Source organism: Amphiura filiformis, chromosome 5, assembly GCF_039555335.1.
Source record: "Amphiura filiformis chromosome 5, Afil_fr2py, whole genome shotgun sequence".
NCBI classification, from domain to species: Eukaryota; Metazoa; Echinodermata; class Ophiuroidea; order Amphilepidida; family Amphiuridae; genus Amphiura; species Amphiura filiformis.
The window spans coordinates 53,474,915-53,498,417 of record NC_092632.1 but is presented as its reverse complement, the minus strand read 5'-3'; positions in this window follow the sequence as shown (position 1 = coordinate 53,498,417).

The window sequence follows — 23,503 nt, the reverse complement described above, 5'->3', positions numbered from 1 at the left end:
TCTGAACCAGTAATTAATGCTGATTGTATTTGTACAGCTCAATATCAGATACATTTGTTAACACAGCAATTTCTCAACATCTCAACATATATATCAGTGTTGCAACTGTACAAGTATAATGTGTATATTCCTGGGCATTTGTATCTTAACAAGTACATATTACTCAGAGATATAATAAGCTTATTAAAAGAAAAATAAATAAAAGAATGTTAACAATGTAGTTCAACATTCCACTGTATTAATCATGTTGTATTCACAATTATGAAGACAAAGCTTTCTAATATTATCAATACCTCTTCCACAATATTACGAGTTGTAGTAGAACTAGTTTGTGCCTTGCTTTCTTCTGAAAGTTTTTGCTAGTACAGTACTGTAACCAAAGTGCGTCATTACTAACATTAGACCAAGGAAATGTTGCCTCAGTTTTTACATGTACTTAAAATTTTGTTGCAATTTTTTTTTATTACTAACCCTCCCATACATTGTTTAAGAAATTGAAAGTGTATTGGAATTCTCAAGTTTCCTTTCTCTTTTCTTGCCTATTCTCTGTCATATATTCTTTCTTTCTTTCTTTCTTTCTTTCTTTCTTTCTTTCTTTCTTTCTTTCTTTCTTTCTTTCTTTCTTTCTTTCTTTCTTTCTTTCTTTCTTTCTTTCTTTCTTTCTTTCTTTCTTTCTTTCTTTCTTTCTTTCTTTCTTTCTTTCTTTCTTTCTTTCTTTCTTTCTTTCTTTCTTTCTTTTTTCTTAAAGTCACCATGGGCTTTTATTCAGTTATTTAAATGGAAGCTTTGTTCATGTAATTTTCAAGTACACCTTTGCGCAGGTGACTGGAATGTTCATGTAAAGTGCAATACACCTACTGTGCACTGTATCTAGTATCTTTGCTAAATTTAAACACTACATTATGGAGCTTGCCAATTTAATGTGGTCATTGCTTTCAGGCATAATTGTAATTTTAGATACATAGGAACAGGGAGCAATGTGCATACCTACACTTGTGATATTACATCATTGGGGTACAACTACAGCAACAAACAAACATTCACTGAGGCAAGTATTTCTTGGTTTAAAACTTAGTGTGAAGTGTTACTCAAAAGTATTCCCATGTTGTTTGCGTAGAATTATATTTAAAAAACAACATGTATGTTTGCAAGCAATTTATTTATACAGACAAATGTTCCAAACTGTTGATATCCTCAACTTGGTTCCCAACTCATAATAATACAGGGTTGTAGTATACATGTATGTGTGTATTTGTTTGTACATGTCAGTGCTGTTTAAGATATTATTTTTATCATTTATCCAAATTAAGTGCATTCCCATAACTTGTGTGTTTATGTGTTTTTGCTACATATGTACAAAATGGACCTGCTTTGTTATTTTCTGTTGAGTTTATTGACGTGAATTTATGGGGCAGGTATACTAGTAATTTGCATTAACCCTGTGGACACTGCTGCCTTTCTTAGACTGCCCCTGGATTAATGTTCTGCATGCTAGCCATAGGCTGTAGTATTTTCTCAAAATATTATCAAGAGCTATCTCAAGAACTATTGAACTAATACTAGGCTTGTTTGTACTAATTTTAATGTATTTTCCATGCTGATTCCAAATATGGTCATGAAAATAAACATTTCTGAAATTTTTGAATTTTTAAAGAAAATTTGAAACTTGTTGTCTGCAGTCAACACCTGTGTGGAGAGGACATGATGAAATGATCTGCATAACCAATCAAAATAAAACATTAATAATAGATCTATTAGCGATTCTTGCGTTTCACAATACGATGCGCCGCCAAAGGTTGCTTTTGGCATCAAATTTTCGACTCCAGAGTCGACATCACCGTTCTAACTGCTATTGAATTTTCACGCGAGTGTGATAATAAATATGTTGAAAACAGCTCCACGAAGGATTCCCTGTGATCAATAGATAGAAAATGGATCTACTATACTTGTAAATTGTTGTTTTAGTGTGCAATCGCATGTACAATGTAACATCATTATAATGACATTTAAACCCACAATGATGTATGCTCCTGTATTGTATTCGTATTACGCGGGCTTTGGATGTCGACTCATTTTCACATGATGCACTGCGGATTATGGCCTCGACCCAGCGACCGCTGGAGGCGCATCTTATTGTGAAATGCGAGAATTGTAAGTTTAGTCCACTCCCCTTCAGTCCTACTGAATATTCTTAGCATATCTCTTGATTGGCTCAATACATAACACCCTCTTTGTAACCAATCAAGATACGGCAGTTCTATGAAGCTGATAATTTGACTGGTAGTGCCCATGGGGTTAAGCAATTCTTTTGTTTTCTTGGTAGGTTAGAGACAAAAAATATACAGACTATTCACCAACAGGCAAAGCCCATGCGCTATATATGCTGAGAAATCTTGCATATTCATGAGGGTTGATCTTTTGATCGTACTTGTCTAATTAGTCACCCTAGTGTTGTTGCTCGTCTTTCGCAAATGCAAAAGACCGTAAAAATATGCAGTATGTGTGAGGCGGGTTCCTCTCTTGCACTTCATGGAATGATTGGCCCTCATTAACAGGGTGATGTTGGGACTTTGCCTGTTGGTGATTGGTCTAAATCGCTTTAATTTAATCTGAATTAATTACAAATTTATACATTATGTCAGTAAACTTACAGATTTGTGCTGCATATAAGAAGCACAAGATGATAATGCAATATTAATTGGTACTTAACTATGCTGGATGTTTTGTTTGTTTTTCAATACTTAACAGCAAAAAGATAAAACTGTTGTTATGAATTGGCTTCTTTTTGCATGTATTATGTGTGTGTATTTTGTGTAAAGTTTTCATATGAAATTATAGTGGAATTGTTGTGAGCTGTAGAGTTTATAAGTGCCTCTCTCTGTCATCACATCTTTCAAATACTCTCATTTTTTACACAGTCTGGATGTTTTTCAGTTATATTTTAGTTCTTTTTTCAAAATAATAACATGTGACCAAAAATTAAATTGTTACAGAATTCAATTTACTTTGATACTATGTAGAAAGTTAAAGTGATTGATGTCATGTTGATTTCTTTAAAAACTGTGTACAAATGTGAGAATATTGAAAATTAAAGTGATGAATACCCACCTGTTGTATGTCAATCATATACATGCTCGGGCTGCAGTTCTATTATTATTAATTATTAAATTGTTATGCAATTTTCACATTGTCTGCCAATATTTAAATATGAATAAAACCAAAGGTTGTAATACTACGACATAGCTAAAAACGACACCTTAATGCCAACAACAGCCTTAATTTATGTTTTAATTTTACAACTGCAGCCTGGAGCAGATGTTTTGCATTAGTAATATGAATAGATTATTTTTTTGCGCTAACAATCAAAATTGGTGTATTGATCTTGCATTGCCTAATGAGCTGATGTATAATTCTTAGTCTAGAAAAATGTGCAAAGTGTATATTATCGGAATGTTTTGAATTATTTAAGGATATTAATTCAAAGTAAGGGAACTCATCAGGGCTATTAGTGTGTGCTTGTAAAGACCAGAATATACATGTATATACGCACAAAGGTGGAGCCACCGCCAACAATAATGATCAGGTATTGCAGGAGTTCAGAAAATATGGCAGAAGAAGTGTCAAGTTTTTAAAAATTTCTAGTATTCATTGGTTCACATGAAAATATTTATTATTTATGTACAAACCTTTCCATTTTATAACTTCACTTGCTTAGTTATGACAAGATGAAGTGTCCCTATTAACATAATTAACAAAAAAAACTTAGTAATTTTGAAAAACAGGTTCAAATGGATTAATTATGCCTTATACTTTGAATGGAAGATTTGCAATTACAAAAACATAAAAAAGTTCCATAAGTTCAATGATTCTTTGAATGAAATCCTGATCATACATGACATGTCGTAAGTGGATGAGCGAAGCCTTTGTGTAGGTATATACTGGTCAATTAATATGCTTATTATGTATTTGTATATCAAGTGTGTGTCTAAAGGTCCCATGGTATGTTGCTAAAATAACTTACTGTGAATGATGATAATATGTAGACCTTGAAATATTAATATTTTGTATAAAGAAAAAAAAACTTGGTCTATAGTTTGCCAAAGTTTTTCCATTTGGTGCCAATAGAAATATGCAACAAGGTCGTTATTACAACTCTGTTGTATTTATAGCTTGCCATTTTATTCGTCACTTTGTATAACATTAATAAGACGATTGAACAAATGATACTAGTTGCTTGCCATATAGTTATATTAGTAATATTTACTTAGATGGCATGCTATAAAGAGTAGAAATTAATTGTAAGCATTATTGCATTTATACTTAACAATAATGCACAGTCCTTGATTGGAACTAGCAAGATTTCTCACACACTTACACAGAATGAAAGTGTGAACTTTTAGTTTTTGAGACATTAATTCAATGAAAAACAAATTGGTTCCATGAAAGTACCATTTTAGTTTAGACTTTTTGAACTGAAAATTTGTTATACTATATTTTCATTTCAAATTAATTTTCTTTATGTTTATGAAATATTTACCAAAAACTATCTTTATTGATGAAATAAATGCATACTTCCTAGATGACAGTAAAGCTACACAAGAACAGCTGATTAGTTCAACCAAATCCGTCGTTTTCATTACTCCAAGGAGACTACTTTATCAGTCAGTCTCCACATTTGGTGCTTAACCAAGTGAAGCTCATAAATCAGCATTTAGAGATTCAAGTGCCTCTGTTCATTGCACCATATTTAGACAGGTGTTTATGGCATAGAAATAATTGGCAATTGATGCTACAACATGGCTGCCCCCATCGATGGAATGAAGTGCTTTGATTTTATATGCCACTCTAGTTTGTAGACCAATCTTATGATAAGTTTACCTTGGTTTTGTATTATACATGTTTATTGTTATAGACCAGTAGGATGTAGGAATACATGTATTTGTATCGAAATATTAAAACAGGATCATCAAATTTCCTCCTCAATACATATAGATAGATACCCAGTGGCTTGGTCGTGAACATAGCCCATTTTATAAATGCACTGAAATCAGGGATGGAATTATACCATAGCATTAAAAAGGAGACTGTAGCCCATTTCTCACGCTTTGTGAAACCAGCTGTATTGGCTTGCAAGGTACTGCAGGGACCAAAATGATGTTTTTTGCTAAGGGTAACGTGTAATGTGAATGTTTAACATTTTCAAAAGTGTTGCCACCATTTTCAAATGTAATAATGCTGGTATTGACAGAATTTTGCATAACATACATTGTAGTAAATAAGTAATCGAAAAAAATGAAGTTTGGAAATAATACCTTTTCCTTCATGAATGACAAGGAAACACAGCAGAGCTTGTTGTCTAGTCTTATTCAATGAGACATCTTGGCAGAATCACTTGCCTGGTAGAAGTTTCACCCCATGGTTATGGGAAAACAGAATGTCGTCTCCATTACCCTCATTTTGCTTCCATCCCTGAGCAGTGTATAACCCGGGGGGGGGGGGGAGGTTCTCAGTAGAAATGACCATACGGGGCGTGCATAAATATGGGTAGCATTTTCAGCCTTTTGGTATATCAATGACCCCTTTTTCAAAGCCTATTTTGGTATATAAATGGGTCCTTTTTTCAAAATTTTCTCTGTTTTTTTAGAAAATAGCCCAATTTGTCCTTTATCTAGCCAAAATTTTCCCAAAATTTTGGGAAAATTTGTCAAAACTAAGACCATTTGGGTTAAATTCGGCCGAAAATTTTGACTTTTGGTATATCAATGGGTCCAAATTTCTTGAAAAATTGGTATATTTATGGGTCCACTTTCAAATTCTCAGCGCACGTCCCTACCAAAACCAAACTTGAGTACCCCTTCCGGTGTAGAGAACCCACATTGTATAAATTAACTTATAAAAGGTAAGCCAATCAGTTTCCAACATTTATCTCTGAATTAGAATTAATCTTATTGCCCAACACTAATGCATATATCCCAACACTAGGACTATAGCCTATAGAGTGATCATGATTTAGATTATTTTCTTGATAAAAGTTAGGATAATGAAATCTTCCCTGTGTAATCAGTACTCTATCTTACATTCTTTCTTGTGAGTTACACTGAAGAAAAAAAAAAGTTAAATTCATGATGGCAACTGGTTGCCTTTCAATATTAAAAACACTAGAAAGAGACAATCATATAGTTGTGTATATATAATATATATTTCTCAACAAAATGTAAAGTATCAAATACTCTGTTTATGTATACACTTTTTGTCTATGGCAATATTCCTGCACTTGTGTAGATAGAGCACTGTGTTGAATTTCCATCCAAATGTTGAGCATTGTAAATTTCAAAATTGCACTAGTTTCCCAGGATATTAATGGAGGCATTTTTTTTATACTTTTGTCAGTAAGTTGTGATAATTGTCCATTTGATCCAGATAAGAACTTCTCTTGGATTTTTTTTGTTCTCTTTTGATGCAAACTGGTTGACAACAAATTAAATAGTACATTTTGTAGATCTTGGTCACACTCACATTTAGTTTTCTTTGTAATTTACCTAATAATAAGGCACGATCACAATAATGTAAACTTCCTATTATTACATGAGATCTTAAGGCTGTGGTGCTGCATTGAAGTTCATGCTCATACATGCTATCAACAAATTGCAGGTACATCATGCTTCAAGTGACCTAGTGATTACAATTGGCATTATTCATTGGAGATTTATAACATGATCCATTCATAGGCGATAAGTTGATAAAATGATCATGTTAGGCCACAATGAATTTGTGAGATTATTTAAGGGCTAATCATGTCATATATGCCATTTACACAATCATAATCAGTGGGATCCTGGGAGGGGAAACTCATGTGACCCTAGCCTTAAACATATTGTCATATTTACTTTTGTCTCTTATATGGTGCTTTCCGTCTTAAAGCCATATTGTAACATTTCCATAAGAAATAGAGTTGTAAAATTTTTTTCACAAAATGTTAGGTTTTACTGTCAGATATGTCCTCTTTTAATTTAGGCCCGAACAGGTGGGGCAATGCAAATCTCTATTTAATAACAGTGCATATGTCACCAATGTGAGCCACTCCTTCAAACGTGACACGAGTTGGTTCTTTTGATGTGTAATGATCGTCCTGCATGCCATGCACATACTATGTGATGAATATCATATATGTTGGACTAATATTTCCATCCTAATAATTAAACATCCTTTCATATGTTTTATTCAAAATCTTGGATTTTGTCACTACTGCAGCACCTAAAGCCATGATTTTTGCAGGTTATATTAGTTTACTTAAGTACATTACAATCATGTAAAAAACAGAATTTGAGGGCGTTCTCCTCGGCAAATGTTACAATATGGCTTCAAAGCAGAGTTTGTAGAAACTGTACTCTTTTTTATATATCACATTAAGTACTTATCCATTGATTGCATTTTAGTTAAGATAATATTAACAGAGTAATAACTGGACACAGTTACAGTTGTAATTGTGGATATCCAAAGGTCAGGGAAAAGTCAGGGAGTTTTGATGTCAGGGACTTTTTTATTTTAGACTTCTGGACTTAATCTATCTGAGAGTAACTGAAGGGAGCGAAAAATGAAGAGACATTGCATAAGAGCGAATATTCAATAGAAATATGAACTTGCTGGTTAATACAAATGTAGGATGGGTAAAAAATGATAAAAGTGTGTGGTAATTATGGATGAAATGGTATTCTAGAGAAGTAGGCTGAGAAGGGTACTGTGCTTGTATGGAGCTATATCCCTGAATGATGCCTAATTATGATTAATGGGATATTTGTTTGTTTGTTTAAATGATTGCTCTTTTTGGAGACAAGCTTGGCTCCATATTAGGCCATTGTAATTAAAGACGGCATGCCAATGCTTGGGTAAGTTTTGTGTGGTCTAGCATATGGGCTCTCTCATTGTGAAGATTGTATTCCATAATCCACATTGTTAATTTGAAAAAAATTAAAAATACTTTGCTACAATTTTGTTCTAGAATAATAAAATCCTAGTGTTTGAGTACAATTTCACATCAATTTTAATGACAAAGAAAAATATTTTCTTATTCAGCTGATTTTAACTTGATTACCTCAAGGTAAATGAATGGTTGACAGCATTGGGAAATTATATCTAGTGTAGCTCAAATTTCTTGATATATGTGGTGCAATTTAACAAAGCAATTGTTAATTAATTTCGTGAAACAGATAATCATAATAAAAGAAGAATATATATAGTGGTAAACAGTAAAAAGTATTTAAACTGGTTAAGAAATATTCACATTTTCAGTTTCAACAAATATAAACCAACCAAAATCAAGGGATTGGGAATATAAACTTCAGTTCCAAAATCAAGTATACATCCGATTGTCTGCTTCATATGAAAAAAGGGCTGTACCATTGCCCTTCAAATCATTGTCATCATCATTGTTATCAATGTCGTCATCATTAACTACATCAGGTTGCATGACTATAAACCCACTGATGGAAGAATCAGCTACTGCTTTGGGCTATTCCATTTAAAATCCACACTATCCCAGTGGAAGATGTTGGAAATATCTGCCACAGAGGGAGTATGAATTTTAAATAGAATGAACACATCAGGCAATTCATCTCCCCCCTGCAGTAGATACTTCCAAACTTTTTCACAGGAGGAGCGTGGCCTTATAAATGGATTATTAGCCCGTGTTAAACATCCTGAACATGTGCAATCTTACCAGGGCACCATATAAGATGATTTCTTTTCCGTCCGATAAGCAATCAAAGTCTCATGCTGCAATTCAGCATACCAAATTGTTACTCTGTCACTAAATTGGATCAATATTTAATAAAGACAATGAATGTACCTCAATGCATTATAAAAACCTGTTGAGAAACTGCAATTTATTTGATACCAAACAGTAGGGAGGGTAACTTCCGACCAAATATTACTGAATATTTTGACATTCTGGTTCTTAAACTGCACATGAGTGAATTCCTGTATATATACATATATATATATATATTATTAATCAGCTGTTGTGTAAGAATTATGAGTGGTTCATGATTTGTCAAAATAATAAAGAACAGATAGAATATGTACATTTATCATAATTCACCAAATTTCAAATATGTAGCTGTCTTTTTGTGACAGTTTGTGTATGTTTTGTTTTGTAAAAGCATGCTTTAAAGAAACTGCACCATGGGGTATTCCGGATGAAATTCCTACACCCTCTGTGGAAGACATGACCTTACTCTCCCACACACACACAGTGTACATAAATTTCAGAAGGGGTTGCCTGAATGGGTGATTCCATTTGAAGTCTACACTACCTGTATATAAGATTAAGGTTATGTATTCCATAGGTGGTGTATGGTATGGATTTCAACTGGAATAGCCCTACCATTATTATACAACTGGCTAAGGGGTCTTTCATAGGATTTGTTTGTCTCAAGTGTACTTTATATTCAAAACTTCCTTGTTTCTTCAGCCACTGAACAAATTAAATTTATCTTGACTTTCGTACAATGTTCTTGCATATTATTTATAATTAATAATCCATGTTTTTGCATCCTGTGGGGTATGTTATGATATTGCATAAATATGATATAATGCATGTGTAAATAATCTTATATGGTGATGATTTTATGCATTTTTTCCAAATAAATATTGGTAAACAGTATTCCAGGGGTTTTTAGCCTTTCTTTCAGACCACACTTGACTGTGATGTCAAACTTGCCATAGCATTTATAAATTTGTTACAAAAACAGTGTTTATTTTTTATTATACTTGTAATAGGCGTATGCATGAAATTGTGAAATGTTCAAACCTAATATGTAAAACACTTTATGTTATTTAGAAGTGTTGAGAGGAAATGTTGTGTCATGTCAAATGGTGTGTTCAAGTGAGGTGAAACTGAAAGAAAACTAAAAACCCTTGCTGTATCAATTATACAATGATTTACGATAACTATGTAGTACCTTTTAGTCACTCTATTGTTGTCAATTTTTTTTTCTTGTTGAAGTTTTACAAATGACAAGTAAATTTATATTGTGCTTTGTAAAGTTTGTGGTTCATTCAGTTATTAATTATTATACCCGTCTAATTTATTTCACTTAGTGTTGTTTGAAAACAGGTGATTTTCAGTTCTGAAACTTCATTTCAGCAAAATGAAGTAATCTTGAGCGCAATATAATATACATTGTGGATTTGACTACTTCACAATACCTTCTGTAATGTAACATTTTAATGGTTTCAAAGTGTATTATCCCAACCATGTTGAAGTTGCAATTTCTTACAAAAATGTGCATTTATTTTGAAAACAATTGAAATACAGGTAGATTAGTAGTACTTTTCCGATATAAAGTAACCAGACTTCAGCACTATGTCCTAATATGTTATGAAACCTTAAGAATTTGTATGTTGATATATAACCAAGTATTATTAGCTACAAGCACCAACTGCTGTTAGTCAGAATAGAGTTTGTGCTAACTTATTTTCTTCTTAAAAATGTATTATTACTAACACATATATTTAGTGATTAGGTGTGCATTGTACAGCAGATTTAAAAAAAATTGAATTATTGAATGTACTTGTTTATGGTGCTTTGAAAGTCAGTGGTGGGTGGGTCGGGTGGGTAGGTTAAGTATCAGAAGTAGACTTTTTATGTAGTGAAAATACCACCAAGTGAGTATGTATGCTGGGTTAGCTGGTTGGGTCCCACCCACCGTATTACTGTGATTATACTGAATTCCAAAGAGGCTGGTGCAAGCATGTACCAAATTTGATCAACTCTTGTATTTTGTTGTGTAGTCTTTCAGCAATAAACCTTTTGAAAATAAAAATGATAAAAACTTGATACCGGCGGATGCCTGATGGCGACGGCATATGGATTGGTATTATACCAGTACCCCTTGTCAAAAGGTCAATTATGTGGTTAAGTTGTATTTTGATCATGCAGAATCATAGGTACACAAAACCAGTACAAAACCCACTAATAGACTATGATAGAGTGCATATACTCTAATATGTATATAGCCATCAACTTGGCCTCTGTCTATTTTAGTAGTCACATTCTTTCATACAATTCCAAAATGCAAAATGGTCTCATAAAATCAAGTGATATCTGCGTAATACATATGCCATCTACATCTGGTATGCTGAATTGCAGTCAGTCAATGAAGCAGGTAACAGTTTCAAATTAAAACCCCGCCATTTGTGTTTCTATTTTATCATTGTTTAGATGTGTGTAATAATGCAGGACATTTTGGAGTACTTTTTTCCACTGAAAATAAACAATTTTATTTACATAATGTATGACACAATGAAGCAAAATGAGTCGTTTGTGGAACAATTAAATTTTGCACTTTCCGCTTAAATATTCTTGTCCATTTGTAATAATTTATAAAGAAAATTACATTATAGAAGTAAATTACGTAAAAATATAATTTCTGAGTTAGAGTATATTGCAGACAACCGCAATAATCAAATATTTCTGTACACAAGAAGTTAAACACAAATGAAATCCTTCTTTGGATTATATCAATTTTCAGCAAAAAGCAACTAGTTTTGCTTGATTGTGTTGGCAGAGTATTTGATATTTATGAGTGCAAATATTGCTGCAAATAGTACCTTTACCAACTAATCTGTAACATTTATAATTTATTCCCTTTATATTATGTGAAAAAACAATGAGCATTGGAATTTGCAACAGAAGCTAAGAATTGAAAGATGATGTCAAAACCTAACAACCAAAAACAAAACAAAAACTGCTTTATTTAACAGGACCTATTTATTTACCATTTATGTAAGTCATTTTGTCAGTGGGATAGAGGGCGTATTCGGATTCTCAAAGATTGACATCTACTTCTGTTGTATTGTCTTAATTCTAGAAAAATAATCTTGATACTCTACTTGTAGTGCATCAAACAGGAGTGGTTAAACTATATCAATAGAGGCCGTCAGTGTGACGTCATATGCCGCCATCTTGTGGGTACACGCTGTGATGGTCGTTCGATCTCCATGCATGAGTAGCAAAATCACCGTGTCCATGCGCGATGACAGCTGCGTAGCAAGCTGCGCCCTGCGCGTAGTGTCCCACGCATGAACACACAGATCATTTGTACCCACAAGATGGCGAAAGGCTGACGGCCTCTATAAGGGCTATTTCATGTTTGAGCTACAGAAGTCACAAAGGGTTGGTTGTAAATCGTATCCACATTGACGCCACATACATGTAATGTATTGTATTCTCATAATGAAAGAGGGCCTATGTAATAAGCTACAAATCATGCCAATCAAATCTACCAGTGTGTACTGCTGAGCTGGAAATCATGCCTAATATGGACATTTTCCACCGTAGGTTTCAGATTGAGTATTTCTATCTGTATTCCAGTTGATGACACTAATAGTATCATTTGCAATGACAGTTCAGTGGCATCTATTCACTAGTGATAGACAAAACATTGACTTCATTTAATGGAGTATGAGTTTTTATACCCAGCGCATTCTAAGGTTAATTTAATTTACAAGTGTACAAGTATGCTTCAGTCAAAAAATTGTGGTCTGATGTAATATGTATATCACACTTTGAAGGCTGTGGATTGCACTGTGTATAGTAGTATGGATTATACAAGACAATGCAATGTTTGGTGAAGGATACTGTAAAACATGGAAATAAGAGAATTCTCTTATTTCCATGTGTAAAAGTAGCATACCAGTAGAATACTTATTTATTTGGCTTTAAGTGCGGTGATCATTTGTAACATGAATTTTGATTTTATGGCACTACATACAGTTGTTTTGTTGATACATGTTATAACCTCAGACAAATATGTCTTATTTTCAAACATTAGTCATGTGTATCACATGAATTATCCTTTTTTTCTAGATCTTGAAATGGGTTAATCTATCTACACTCCACTTGTGGATGATTTTGGAAATGTCTTCCGAGGAGAGTATGAATTTCAAATGAAATTAGCACATTAACTAACTCTATTTGAAACTCACCTCCCTCTGTAAGATATGTGGTTGAAGCTTACTCAGAGGATGTATGAAATTCAAATGGAGCTGCCTAATGTGTTCATTACATTTGAAATTAATACTCCCCCTGTGGAAGATATTTCCAAAATTTTGCACAGTGATAGTGTGAATTTTAGATGGAATAGCCCAATCAATGCTGAAATAATCTGTTGTTCCCAGTTCCACAGAATAGTGCAACAAATTTTGAAATTTCAATGTTCATGTAGACTAATGTATTTGTGTATGTTGAAAGGCCCTCTATGGACCTTAAACTGTGTTACAAAACGTCACATCCCAAGTGTATTGGACCTGCTGTGATAAATCCATTTTATGGATGTTAAGAGTCGATTGATACTCAAAGCGAACAATTCATGCAGGTCAAAACTGATCATTCCTCAAACCTTTTTGGAAGAAACTTCCAAGAAATCTTGTTTGGATGTCTTCTTTGGGATTTTAGTAGTCCCAAACTGAGGCCTTTTTTATATGAAGTCTCTGCTATGCACAATTTAAACCCTGCCAAAATTTATATATATTATACGCACTTCCATTGTCTACGAAAATGCTTTCACCAGTGTAGTTTGTTCAAGAAAGTTGAAAGTAGATGAGTTGCAGGTGCAAAATGAGATTGATTGGATAATGTTTTTTAACAAAGTGGCATTTGGGGTTCGTTATGATGGAAATGGTATCTAGGATATGTAACACTTGAGTAGAATGGGACATGCTTTCCAAAGAAAGGGTTAAAGTCTGGCTTCAAATCGTAGTACATGGAGAAACTTTGTAGTCGCCTGCTTTGCAGCCGAATGAAATGAATGAATGCATCTCCATTACGATTTAGGTCAAGAAGAATAATTAGATTGAGGGTACATGTAAATTGAGAAAAAAATGGCTATAGTTATCAATAATATTGTTATGTCTATTAAGTTAAAACTGATCAAATGATAATGGTTATATGCATGAACAGTGTTACATATACTAGAGCCATCATGGTTGTAAGTATAGGATGAAAGGGTTCTCTCATTGCTGTGCTCAGTCAATGCTAGTCTGTCTTCATGTACTACATCTTAGCAATATATCCTACTATATTTGAAAGATTTCTGTGTTATAACCTAGAGCAAAGATATTACAAAATAAATTGTACTGTTTGTCCTATTGCAGGACATAGTGCACTTGGACCAGCAAAGTATGTGTTCATTGATTTGTTCATTTTAGTTACGCTATTCCAGTTGAAATCCATACACCCCCCTATGGAAGACGTGATCTTAATCTTTCACACAGGGTGTATAGAAATGGAGTCATCCATTCAGGTAACCCATTTGTAATTCACTCCTTGTGTGGAAGATTAAGGTCATGTCTTCCAAAGGGGATGTATGGAATTCAGACTGTAATATTAGGTATCAGTCACTTCAGCGAACAACCCAAAGATTGATTAATGGCATCCTATGGAAGAAACTAGTTTAGTTAGGGAGGTAGGGGTTAAAATACTTCAGTCCCATTCAGTGATCCCAGCAAAAGTATAAGATAAATAAAATTGTGTATAAATCCCTTAAAATTTATATACTGTCAGTATATAAATTACAGATTCATGTAAAGTGTCTTATTTTGTCTTTAATACATGGCTTAAAGCTGTATTACTAGCAGGCTATGCTAGTACATCTATTACAATGAGAAAGGAACCAAAAACTGAATTTTGATAATTTTTATGATCATCCCAATGAGCAAATCACTGAATTGGCCTTTATTATGTTTCTCCTATGCTTGAAATGTTATTTGACCCACTTCTGGTTTTGTTACAGACTATACGTGGAGGGTGGGGATCAGTTATGAAATAAAACTACTCCCGATTCAAGGAAAATACAGCAATTGTTTATTTGGGTTTTTAAAAATACCATGTTTTACCAAATGAAACGGTTAAATCCTGAGCTTTTAGTTAGCAATAACTGGTAATAAATAGAGCAACAAATATGAATTTCTAGTTGTTTTGGCTCATTTTCCCCCAAATTGTGAAAATATTAAATTATTTTTTCTTTGATTACCAGTTATAGACCGGTTCTATTTTGGAAATATGTGCTTATTTAAGCATCAATTGGCAAGTTTGCGTAAAAGCTGGCAACCAAATTATAAAGGTTAATTAAGAAATGCTGAATTCAAAAATTGTGTCTGCCAAGCTATATTTGAACCCCAAACCCCCTACATGCTCATTTAGGGGACAAAAATTTAAAATGCGCAAATTTAATTAAAAAATGTGTCGAATTATTCATCTGGCTCTAAGGATCACAAAAATGTAACATTTGCACGTAGGACATATAAACGCATCCCAAAAAGAAAGTATCCAGTTTGATTTTGGTCCATAAGTCAAAGATGGGGTCTTAAATCAAGACCTACCAAAAGTATGTTACAGATAAATTTATTTTGCACATTTTGATACCTCATTTGTCCAAATCGATGCAGAATTGATGACACAATGATCTTTTGAATGCAACCGCCTCAATTTTAAAAGTTGCAGTAAATTTCTATTGATTTGGTCCTGCTACTCAACATGCTCAATATGGGCAGCGATAGATCAAGGCCAGGGCGCATCAGACGTCTCGCTAAATGCATGTCTGGCTGGCAGTCATTGATGCAGCAGGAGGACATACCAGATATTGACTGTGAAGAGTGAATGGTAAAACATTGAGGAAGAAGTAAAAGAGCATCTGTATTGAATAAAACACATGAAGCAGTCTTATACCGTCTCTGTAATTGTGTACCTTTATGAAGAATCTTGAGAAGCAGGAAAACCACATCAATAGGGATTACTGCAACTTTTAAAATTGAGGTGATTGTATTTAAGAAGGTCACTGTGTCATCAATTCTGCATCGATTTGGACAAATGAGGTATCAAACTGCGGAATAAATTCATCTGTACCATACTTTTGGTAAGTCTTGATTTAAGACCCCATCTTTGATTTATGGACCAAAATCAAACTGGATACTTTCTTTTTGGGATGCGTTTAGTTACTAAGTTATGAGGCTCAACAGGTCAATTTGTATATACAGGGGTGAACAATTAAAGTTACTCCGAATTTTGTAAAAATGGATGCAAACTGTTCCTCAAGTTCAAGGGATTCAGGAAAGAATAGTTTTTACTATAATCTGCGATGTCAAGTTCAAAAGATAGATGACAAATAAATACAAATTTCATTGAATCCTATGAAATCCTACATACATGTACAGGGTGAGTCAAAAAAAGTGCAATAGAGCAAAGAATCGATATTTATGTAAGAACCAAGTTGAACTTTCCCATTATTGAAAGTTTCTATAAATGCCACACTCAATAGTCACCTGTGAAAAAATGAAGTGACTTGCTTCTACCGTTTAATTTTTATGAGTCCTTTTGCTGCGATACCCAATTTTGTTATTTGTCCACGAGGTACGGTACCATGTATTTTGAATGGGAGCACACAATGCACGATAAATGCACCAGCTCTGAAACTGACTTTAACTTAAATAAGGTTGATTTTTATTTCTTTTTTTCTGTTCAAACAAACTTTCTAACATTACTTAAAGTCCTTCATACCTCACTTGACTCCAACTCCAGCTTTTTTAATCCCAATATGTCCAACTTACTGGATGTTTTGTAATTCACTCCACTCCAATTTGCGCACATTTCATTTCGACATTTGAAAAACCGGACTACAAATTTATATGGTTTCAATAGAGAATAAACATCTTTAAAATAAAGGGGAAATGAAAATAACAAACAAATAATGTTTCTTCTCCTTAAACAAGACCAAGGGCAATAACACTTTGGGTGCTCCATTTTATTTCAATGCCAGAGAGGTTAAGAAACTGGCAGTTGTTCCAAATCTACCTTACACAGAGTGGGCTGACATTCAAATTTTAGGTGTCTCTTGGACAAACATTAAAATTGGGTATTGATATAAAATGTGTCATAAAAACAAAACGGTAAATGCTAATTCCTTGATTTTTTCACACAAGATCACTAATGGATATGTTATTTATAAAATGTTTTAAAATCTAAAAGGTTCAACTCGGTTCTTAAATAAAAATTGATTCTTTTCTCTATTGCACTTTTTTTTACTCACCCTGTATCTCTTTGCTGTGTAACATGCTAACTAGACATCGCAGATAGTGCAAACTATTCTTTTTCTGAAACATCTTAGCTAGGAGAACAATTTGCCTCAACTTTTACGAAAATTTGAGTAACTTTGACTTTTGATCGATACATAATAATAAGCAAATCGACCTGTGACCTTTTGTGCCCCATAACTTTTTAACGATAGGTCATACTGGCACAAACATTACGTTTCCGGGATCCTTGGAGCCAGAAAAATAATTTTAAATGTTTGAAAGTGTCACTGGAATAAAAATATTTTTTTTTTTTATGCGAGCCTATGGGGTCTCAAAGTATGACTTGGCAGACAACAGATTCGAGTTCAGCATACCCAAATTAAAAAAAAAAAAACAAAACAAAAAACAAGCTGGTTGCCAACTTTTACCAAACTTGCCGTTACGAACGCGATTTTTCCTCAACTAGAACCAGTCCATTAGTGCTAAATAAAGGATTAAGTTGTATTTCATTTGGTAAAACAAGATATTTGTTAATCAAAAAAAGTCTCACGAAATATTCGATTTTTGAATAATTCCGAATAACACTTCTCTATACCATCCCTCTCTATTCTAATCAAGAAGGTGTGTGCAAAGGGGGCAGCTACCCCCATGACCCTGCAATTTTCCAGAAAAGCGGGGGCACAGTGACATTTCCCAATAAGTCCAAGGCTTTTCCGCCTGTCTGTGCTCCCTGTCAAGTAAGGATGGCACAACAACGGGCATTGGTGATTTGCCCTATTCAATCTTGAACGTTTCCCCAGTTGCCCATAACCATGTCAAATTGGGATGGCATAAACAGTGATACATAAACTAGGGTTGGTAGCGCCCGGGGCAAGAAGCAAAATTGGCGCCCCTATACCCCCCAGAATATCTTAGACGCGACCAGTGGCGTAGCTAGGGGTTGTGGCGCCTAGGGCTAAGGATACATAATGTCCCACCCCAAATCCTTGTAACAATTGCAAATAAGGCCTACCACTAATTAATTTTGGTTACTAGAAGTTGAATATCGGTCTTAAAGTGTTCTTTCAATTGATTTTGTGCTGAAACCCTTAAGCATGTTAAGGGTGGCGCCCGGGGTACGTATATAATATAGTAGTGCTCGGTGGTTGCCCCCCTGCCCCACTAGTTACGCCACTGGGCATAAATCCGGGGCATAAAGGGCATTAAGTATTTTCCCCCACATTCTTTGGCTTTGCTGTCAGTTGTCTCCTGTCAGAAAGGGGCGACATGAAGGGGGTATTGGGGTATTTACCCCTCAGTCTGAGGTGTGCTAGTGAGATGGGAAGTAAGTTTCCTTGCCGAGAGGTTTGTCAGGGAAAGGAGAGTTTACTTGCTGTAAGGTGTGCCAAGGAAAGGCGAGTTCACTTGCAGTAAGGTGTGCCAGGGAAATGTGAGTTTATTTGTTGTGACGTGTGCCAGGGAAAGGTGATCGAGTGTACTTGCGAGTTGTGCAGGGAGCTCCAGGGACGGTAAGTTCGCTTGCCGACAGGTGTGTTAGGGAACTGTGCGAGTTTACCATGGGACGTGTCCCGGGGACGTGTCAGGGGAAGTAAAGTTTTCTTGCCGAGCCGAGCGGTGTGCCAAGGAAATGTGAGTTTACGTGCCAGGGGTGGTAAGTTTACTTGTTGGAAAGTGTGTTAGGGGAAGATAAGTTTACTTCTTGAGAGATGTGTCAAGGGAAGGTAAGTTTGCTTGTTGGGGAAAGCAAGTTTGTTTGCTGAGAGGTGTGCCAGGGAAACGATAAGTTTACTTGCTGTGAGACGTGTCAGGAGAAGATAAGTTTACTTGTTGGTGGGTGTATCCGGGTGTCAGGGGAATTTAAGTTTAATTGTTGGAAAGTATATCAGGGGAAGGAAAATTTTCTTGCTGAGAAGTGTGCCAGGGGAAGGTTTGCTTGTCGCCGATATGTGTGCCAGGTAAAGGGCGAGTTTACACGCTGTGAGGTTTGCCAGGGCAATGTGAGTTTACTTGTGAGGTGTGCCAAGGAAAGTTGAGTTTCCTTGTTGAGAAGTGTGTCAGGGGAAAGCAAGTTTGTTAGCCGAGTGGTGTGGGCCGAAACGGTAAGTTTACTTGTTGTGAGATGTGTCAGGAGAATATACGTTTAATTGCTGAAAAGTGTATCAGGGGAAGGTAAATTTTCTTTTAGAGAAGTGTGCCAGGGGAAGGTGAGTTTGCTTGCCGAAAGGTGTGCCAGGTAAAGGGTGAGTTTACATGCTGTGAGGAGGTTTGCCAGAGAAAGGTGAGTTGTGAGCTGTGCCAGGGAAAGGTAAGTTTATTGTTTAGACGTGTGACAGGGGAAGTCGAAGATGAGTTTACTTGTTGTGAGGTGTGCCAGGGAAAAAGCGAGTTACTTGCAGTAAGCTGTCCCAGGGAAAGGTGAGTTTACTTCTTTTGCAGTATTGCAGGGGACGATACTTGTTAGAAAGTGTGCCAGGGGAAGGAAAGTTTACTTGTTCCAAATTGTGCCAGGGGAAGGAAAGTTTACTTGTTCCAAAGTGTGCCAGGGGAAGGAAAGTTTACTTGTTCAAAAGTGTGCCAGGGGAAGGAAAGTTTACTTGTTCCAAAGTGTGCCAGGGGAAGGAAAGTTTACTTGTTCCAAAGTGGGTCAGAGGAAGGAAAGTTTACTTGTTCGAAAGTGTGCCAGGGGAAAGAAAGTTTACTTGTTCCAAAGTGTGCCAGGGGAAGGAAAGTTTACTTGTTCGAAAGTGTGCCAGGGGAAGGAAAGTTTACTTGTTCCAAAGTGTGTCAGGGGAAGGAAAGTTTACTTGTTCCAAAGTGTGCCAGGGGAAGGAAAGTTTACTTGTTCGAAAGTGTGCCAGGGGAAGGAAAGTTTACTTGTTCCAAAGTGTGTCAGGGGAAGGAAAGTTTACTTGTTCGAAAGTGTGCCAGGGGAAGGAAAGTTTACTTGTTCCAAAGTGTGCCAGGGGAAGGAAAGTTTACTTGTTCCAAAGTGTGCCAGGGGAAGGAAAGTTTACTTGTTCCAAAGTGTGCCAGGGATAGGAAAGTTTACTTGTTCGAAAGTGTGCCAGGGGAAGGAAAGTTTACTTGTTCCAAAGTGTGCCAGGGGAAGGAAAGTTTACTTGTTCCAAAGTGGGTCAGGGGAAGGAAAGTTTACTTGTTCGAAAGTGTGCCAGGGGAAGGAAAGTTTACTTGTTCCAAAGTGGGCCAGGGGAAGGAAAGTTTACTTGTTCGAAAGTGTGCCAGGGGAAAGAAAGTTTACTTGTTCCAAAGTGTGCCAAGGGAAGGAAAGTTTACTTGTTCGAAAGTGTGCCAGGGGAAGGAAAGTTTACTTGTTCCAAAGTGTGTACTTGTTCCAAAGTGTGCCAGGGGAAGGAAAGTTTACTTGTTCGAAAGTGTGCCAGGGGAAGGAAAGTTAACTTGTTCCAAAGTGTGTCAGGGGAAGGAAAGTTTACTTGTTCGAAAGTGTGCCAGGGGAAGGAAAGTTTACTTGTTCGAAAGTGTGCCAGGGGAAGGAAAGTTTACTTGTTCCAAAGTGTGCCAGGGGAAGGAAAGTTTACTTGTTCCAAAGTGTGCCAGGGAAAGGAAAGTTTACTTGTTCGAAAGTGTGCCAGGGGAAGGAAAGTTTACTTGTTCCAAAGTGTGCCAGGGGAAGGAAAGTTTACTTGTTCCAAAGTGGGTCAGGGGAAGGAAAGTTTACTTGTTCGAAAGTGTGCCAGGGGAAGGAAAGTTTACTTGTTCCAAAGTGGGCCAGGGGAAGGAAAGTTTACTTGTTCGAAAGTGTGCCAGGGGAAGGAAAGTTTACTTGTTCCAAAGTGTGCCAGGGGAAGGAAAGTTTACTTGTTCCAAAGTGTGCCAGGGGAAGGAAAGTTTACTTGTTCCAAAGTGTGCCAGGGGAAAGAAAGTTTACTTGTTCCAAAGTGTGTCAGGGGAAGGAAAGTTTACTTGTTCCAAAGTGTGCCAGGGGAAAGAAAGTTTATTTGTTCCAAAGTGTGTCAGGGGAAGGAAAGTTTACTTGTTCCAAAGTGTGCCAGGGGAAGGAAAGTTTACTTGTTCCAAAGTGTGCCAGGGAAGGAAAGTTTACTTGTTCGAAAGTGTGCCAGGGTAAGGAAAGTTTACTTGTTCGAAAGTGTGTCAGGGGAAGGAAAGTTTACTTGTTCCAAAGTGTGCCAGGGGAAGGAAAGTTTACTTGTTCCAAAGTGTGCCAGGGGAAGGAAAGTTTACTTGTTCGAAAGTGTGCCAGGGTAAGGAAAGTTTACTTGTTCGAAAGTGTGTCAGGGGAAGGAAAGTTTACTTGTTCGAAAGTGTGCCAGGGGAAGGAAAGTTTACTTGTTCCAAAGTGTGTCAGGGGAAGGAAAGTTTACTTGTTCCAAAGTGTGCCAGGGGAAGGAAAGTTTACTTGTTCCAAAGTGTGTCAGGGGAAGGAAAGTTTACTTGTTCGAAAGTGTGCCAGGGGAAGGAAAGTTTACTTGTTCCAAAGTGGGTCAGGGGAAGGAAAGTTTACGTGTTCGAAAGTGTGCCAGGGGAAAGAAAGTTTACTTGTTCGAAAGTGTGCCAGGGTAAGGAAAGTTTACTTGTTCCAAAGTGTGCCAGGGGAAGGAAAGTTTACTTGTTCCAAAGTGTGTCAGGGGAAGGAAAGTTTACTTGTTCCAAAGTGTGCCAGGGGAAGGAAAGTTTACTTGTTCCAAAGTGTGTCAGGGGAAGGAAAGTTTACTTGTTCGAAAGTGTGCCAGGGGAAGGAAAGTTTACTTGTTCCAAAGTGGGTCAGGGGAAAGAAAAGTGTGCCAGGGGAAAGAAAGTTTACTTGTTCCAAAGTGTGCCAGGGGAAGGAAAGTTTACTTGTTCGAAAGTGTGCCAGGGGAAGGAAAGTTTACTTGTTCCAAAGTGTGTCAGGGGAAGGAAAGTTTACTTGTTCCAAAGTGTGCCAGGGGAAGGAAAGTTTACTTGTTCCAAAGTGTGCCAGGGGAAGGAAAGTTTACTTGTTCCAAAGTGTGCCAGGGAAAGGAAAGTTTACTTGTTCCAAAGTGTGTCAGGGGAAGGAAAGTTTACTTGTTCGAAAGTGTGCCAGGGGAAGGAAAGTTTACTTGTTCCAAAGTGGGTCAGGGGAAGGAAAGTTTACTTGTTCGAAAGTGTGCCAGGGGAAAGAAAGTTTACTTGTTCCAAAGTGTGCCAGGGGAAGGAAAGTTTACTTGTTCGAAAGTGTGCCAGGGGAAGGAAAGTTTACTTGTTCCAAAGTGTGTCAGGGGAAGGAAAGTTTACCTGTTCCAAAGTGTGCCAGGGGAAGGAAAGTTTACTTGTTCCAAAGTGTGCCAGGGGAAGGAAAGTTTACTTGTTTCAAAGTGTGCCAGGGGAAGGAAAGTTTACTTGTTCCAAAGTGTGCCAGGGGAAGGAAAGTTTACTTGTTCCAAAGTGTGCCAGGGGAAGGAAAGTTTACTTGTTCCAAAGTGTGCCAGGGGAAGGAAAGTTTACTTGTTCCAAAGTGTGCCAGGGAAAGGAAAGTTTACTTGTTCCAAAGTGTGCCAGGGGAAGGAAAGTTTACTTGTTCCAAAGTGTGCCAGGGGAAGGAAAGTTTACTTGTTTCAAAGTGTGTCAGGGGAAGGAAAGTTTACTTGTTTCAAAGTGTGCCAGGGGAAGGAAAGTTTACTTGTTCGAAAGTGTGTCAGGGGAAGGAAAGTTTACTTGTTTCAAAGTGTGCCAGGGAAGGAATGTTTACTTGTTCGAAAGTGTGCCAGGGGAAGGAAAGTTTACGTGTTCGAAAGTGTGCCAGGGGAAGGAAAGTTTACTTGTTCGAAAGTGTGCCAGGGGAAGGAAAGTTTACTTGTTCGAAAGTGTGCCAGGGGAAGGAAAGTTTACTTGTTCGAAAGTGTGTCAGGGGAAGGAAAGTTTACTTGTTCCAAAGTGTGCCAGGGGAAGGAAAGTTTACTTGTTCCAAAGTGTGCCAGGGGAAGGAAAGTTTACTTGTTCCAAAGTGTGTCAGGGGAAGGAAAGTTTACTTGTTCGAAAGTGTGCCAGGGTAAGGAAAGTTTACTTGTTCGAAAGTGTGCCTGGGGAAGGAAAGTTTACTTGTTCCAAAGTGTGCCAGGGGAAGGAAAGTTTACTTGTTCCAAAGTGTGCCAGGGGAAGGAAAGTTTACTTGTTCCAAAGGTGGTCACCGGAAGGTGAGTTTACTTTATGGAGATCACTTATTGCTTTAATTATAAATGGACATTTATAAAGCGGACAAAACAAAAGGTCTCTAGGTGCTGCACAAAAGCAAAACTACTGTAAACTAAAAACATCTTAAAACCACAACAATTTGCCATAATTCCATGTTTTCTACATATAGTCCATAATTTGTTGGCGGATACATTGATTGCGTTCAAATTTGGGTCTTGTGCCAAAACGTATTTTGGTAGTATACAGAGTTTGGCACTACATCATGATCACGCCCCGCCCC